The sequence below is a fragment of the Calonectris borealis genome, chromosome 10 (assembly GCF_964195595.1).
Source record: "Calonectris borealis chromosome 10, bCalBor7.hap1.2, whole genome shotgun sequence".
NCBI lineage: Eukaryota > Metazoa > Chordata > Aves > Procellariiformes > Procellariidae > Calonectris > Calonectris borealis.
The window spans coordinates 2103774-2108424 of NC_134321.1; the positions used below are offsets into that span (position 1 = coordinate 2103774).

The following is a 4651-nucleotide window of genomic DNA, read 5'->3' on the forward strand; positions in this document are numbered from 1 at the left end:
CACGAGCTGCTCCAGCGTGGGTCCCTCCCACGGGTGCAGTCCTTCAGGAACAGGCTGCCCTAGCCTGGGTCCCCCGCGGGGTCACAAGTCCTGCTCCAGCCTGGGCTCCTCTTTCCATGGGACCACAGGTCCTGCCAGGAGCCTGCTCCAGTGCGGGCTTCCCATGGGGTCACAGCCTCCTTCGGGCATCCCCCTGCTCCAAAAATAGTGGGCATGCCCCCGCTACCAAAACCTGGCCACGCAAACCCAAAACAGCCTTTCAGATCCGTCAGGTAGACGGCAGCGTTAGTGATCCCAACCTGCTTTCACCAAGCGAAGGACAAGGGCTGATCGCTCATCCCCCATCGTTTGGCAAATGCATCAAGTAAAAGATGGTGAGCAGGGAACCTTTTAAAAAAAGTTGTAGTTTATTTTTTAACTACTTCAAAGCAGTTTGTCCCCAGAAAGAATTGCTTAAACACGGAGGGCATAAAAGTAATCGTATTCATATCCATTTTGTCTTCAGGAAATGATTCCTAGGACATTAGCCTTGTATTGGGGATAGAAAACTCCCAGGACCCACGGAAAGCGTGTTTCCTCACCCCTTTAATTGTACTTGCCTTCCTAAAATTGCCGTGTGAATGCTAGACAAGTGCTTGGTCCCACATTGAACCATCTTTGTAATCCCCAGCACCCAGTAGGTCAGGCAGATTGTCTGGGGTGTCTTTATTCTCAGCCTTATAAATGATTGATTTAGTTCATTTCTAATACAGCAGGGAAAACTCAAGTTTCACTTGTATGATATTCATAAATGATGCATCGGTGCGATTCATGATTCATTTCTACATGCTTTTTACATACCTATCCATCACTTCGAGCATCGCCGGGCACGGAAGCGGCGCAGCCTCCCCCGGGGCGTCCCCCGGGCACCTCCAAAGGTCGGGCAGCTGTAAATCAGGCGGATGCTTTGCCCGGGGAGCTCGCTAGTTCACGCAGAGCCGCACCACAGAGCTCTGAGCACAGGAGCGAAGCGAAGGTACGATTTTCAAAGGAATCTGAGCAAGTCGAACATCCAAGCAGGATTCCCACACTCGCCCTCCTGAAGTTCCCAGCCCGGGTGCTCAGACCCAGCTGCCCCGAAGCTGTCACCCATCGCTGCCGGCAGCCCACGACATACAAACCTTGCCAGGCCGGGCGTTTGGAGCTACCGTGCAGCAGCTGCGATAGCTGTCTGGTACATTATTTCACTTTTCACATGGGTAGTGGATGAAGGCTATGTGTGGCTAATGATTTAAATCTGTGCCGAGCTTTCTCCTCTCTCTTGTTACCTTCCTAGGGAACCAAAGGACAAGAGTCACACGGTGAAAGTCTGCGTTTCCACCTCGAATTCATTCGCTTCTGCAACCAGCTGCCATTTTATATGCAAAGTTAGACAAAACACGGCACAAAAGGAAAAATCAGTAAACGCTAAATTGCACTCACAATTCAAAGGCTGCGAGAGGAAAGGGCATGGTCCTACGATGAGGCACACTCAGAAATGCATTCCTTTAGGCAAGTTAAACATCTACAACTGATGTTAGTAAATCAGCCGTGTTCTTGAAGTTACGTAGGCACCAGGGTTTTGAGAATTATCCCAGCTTAACTGAGATATTTTGGCAAAATTTTATCATAGAGAGGGGCAGATCCCCCCCCGGGTGAGAGGGGAAGCCCGCGTCCCACCAGCTGCGGCTGGTGATGGATGTTATGGGCCAGACCGTGAATGCGTGACCCACGTCACCGGGAGCACAGACTGATGAGGCCGGTTTTGCTAAAGCGTCAGTCTTACCGAAGTCTGCAGTTTGGCACCCTCATTAGCGCACTCTGCTCTGAACCGCTGCCGTGGAGAGCCTGGGTCAGCCCGACCCCGGCAGATGCCGGACCAGGAGCTGCTGCGGGAGGGGACGGATGCTTCCAGCTCCTCACACCACAACCGGGACTTTGTATGCTCAGTGCTTTTTGAAACGTGGAGCCAAATAATCCATTTCTGCAGAAAAGATAGGCCTACATAATTATCTGTCTTTTGCACTGCCAGGCAATGTATATTAAAATGTTTCAACAGAGAATACTGCAATAAGTCCAGTTTTGATTTATTCTTTGCCTTCTGGAAAGCGTAAAAAATAGAAGTGAACAGAATAACCAATAAAAGATAAGAATTCTTGTCGTCTTTCTTTTAAATTGAAGTTTACCTAAGTTACACAAATGCAGCATTTTAGCAGCACCTTTTACACTTCAAAGGATTTCTATGTTTATATTAAAACCTTGATCAGTGGGATTTATTATTTAACTAATTCCATTTGCAGGAACAAACCGGAGATACAGCAGTCTTCATTTCAGTGAGATTTTCTTTATAATATGTTTTCCGTTTGGCAGGCAGAGGAAGGGAAACCATCAGTCACCAAGCCCAAGTTCATTTTAGCAAACTCTCGGAGCTTTGACTGAGCGTGGACTTGTAACACGCTCTTCCCCTGAGAAACACAATTGCCAAAATTACCGAGCATGCAACATCCACCGCGCTCTCAGCACACAACTGGCTAACTCGGGGGGATCGCATCCAGCTTGTGCAGCGCTTTGGGCTTTAAAACTCATACGGAACAGCCAGAGCTTACGCGTGATGCATCGATAGCCGCTGCGCCGCAACAGTCCACAGCTTCACAGAAACAGCATTCGGAACTGCCTGTCTCTCCTTCTCGCAGATCAGCAGGAACATCCCGATCCTTTGAAAAATAAGTAGCATTTAAAAAGGGATATTTAGAAAAAATGCACTTGAATGAACTATAGTGTTAAGAGTTTGTCCGCGTGTGTCAGAATGGAGGTGCCGGTCGGACGGCAGGGCAAGCCGCTCTGGGTCTGCAAGTCCTTCCAGGTGCACGTTGGAGAAGCAGTGAAGATAGATGCATACAGACTGCGCTCGTGTCTGCGTGCTGCGGCGTGGGGAAGCAAGTCTGTCTTACCTGGTTTATGCACAGCGGTCCTGCTGCCGGCCTGGGCTTGCAAATGTCACCGCCGGCGGCGCAGCGTTCAGCGTTCGTGCCCAGCATAGTTAGCACGGTACAGTTTTGCTGTAATTACGTATTTGAGGAAATAAGCCAGTTATAGAGTTGCTTTTTGCTTGTACTAAGAGCTAGTTATAGAGTTGCTTTCTTTGAATGGACGCTTTTATTCTGACATAATGGTATAAACATGTAACAATTCTTATTAAAAAAAGAGCAAAAACTACATAAACCAAAACTTAACAGGGGTAAGTCAACATAGCTCAGCTTACTGCAATTAATTTTTCTCCACTTGCCAACGCTCTTGTAAACCACCAAATGACCTGTTAACCACCAAATGACCTGTTAACCCACTTTCTCAAGCAGGTTGTCAAAAACATCTGAGGGAATGAAGCGCTGAAGTCTCCCGAGTCTCAAGTCACCCCTCTGCCCCTTTCAAAACATTAGGCTTCCCCCATTACTGGATCACCCAAGAACAACTTGTGAGGAAACACCAACATTTAATTGCTGCCTTGATCAGAATTTACGTCCTGGAAAAGCATCTTCAGACAGGATTTGTCCATGGGAATGTTGTGCTCGTGCAGAAGCCCCGCACAGCAGTCCCCAGGAGTGGGTTGGCACTCACTCCCGCAGTCATTAACAAATGTTTCCCTTGTCCTTGAGATCTTTCCATTAAATACACCCCTGTCTCCTGCAGAAAGCAAGCTTGACCTTTTCTATAGAATTAAGAGCCAATTTACTGCATATTTTAAATTCATAATGAGATCAAAAGGGATAATGCTAAGATGACCTGGAGATCAGCCCAAGACATGAGAGATAATTGTTTCCTTAATTGTGATGCCTGAATTAAATTACTTTTGCACTCTGTGTACTCAGATGATATGTAAAACGGAGGTCTCGGCAGCCCGTGGTCATTAATGCTCCGCTGGCAGCTCTTGCAGGAGGAGGGGAGTTAACCTCTCGGCTGCAGTTCAGGCGATCACATCCCCTGACTACGCTCCTCGCGCCTTGCGACCCGTACCGCGGTCCTCCCTTTCTGCTCCAACAGCCGCTCACCGGTGCAGCCACTTGGGCCAGAGCCACCAAATCCCAGCCGGGGACAGCTGCGCTTCACACCCTGTTCCTAGTAGTTAAATTTAATCCAGGCTCTGCTCAGGTAGGGGAAAAAGAACCCATACATCCAGTGAGGTGTTTAGAGGAGGACCAGAGGCTGCACCCATCACCCGTCTTTGCTCATGAAAGAAAATTTTTAATCTCATTTGAGTGACATCTGAAGCCATTCATTTTTGCTAAGAAAACAAACATTTTTCTTAAAAACAGCTAACTGCTCTGTATAAGGAAAAACAAGCCGCATTGCTTGCAGGGAAAGTTTTGTTCAAGGATACAGATAGCTCCCAGAGAAACCTAGGAATTGGGGCTTACCTGGCACCCGCAGGCACGGGGACAGGTGCTGACGGGATGTAAAACCAAAGACATCAGGCTTTAAGGTTCACTTTACGAAGACTTGATAAATTATTGTCTAAGGCTTTAATGAGTGGGAAATCGATAGTTATAGGCTGGCTGGGTGCTTATAAATGATGCTAATAGGTAAGCAGGCGTCCTGCTGGTGCCCTCACGTCCCTCTGTAGCGAGCAGCACACTTG

General features: G+C 48.0%; 1 long non-coding RNA gene across 1 annotated transcript; it reads right to left on the reverse strand.

The window, feature by feature from the left end:
- Positions 1 to 444: 444 nt before the first annotated feature.
- Positions 445 to 4170, reverse strand: LOC142085974 (uncharacterized). The gene is made up of 6 exons (XR_012674928.1): positions 3864 to 4170; positions 2970 to 3077; positions 2625 to 2732; positions 2327 to 2483; positions 1805 to 2002; positions 445 to 1311 (listed from the first exon to the last, which is right to left on the reverse strand). It is a non-coding gene; the product is annotated as an uncharacterized LOC142085974 (long non-coding RNA).
- Positions 4171 to 4651: the final 481 nt, after the last annotated feature.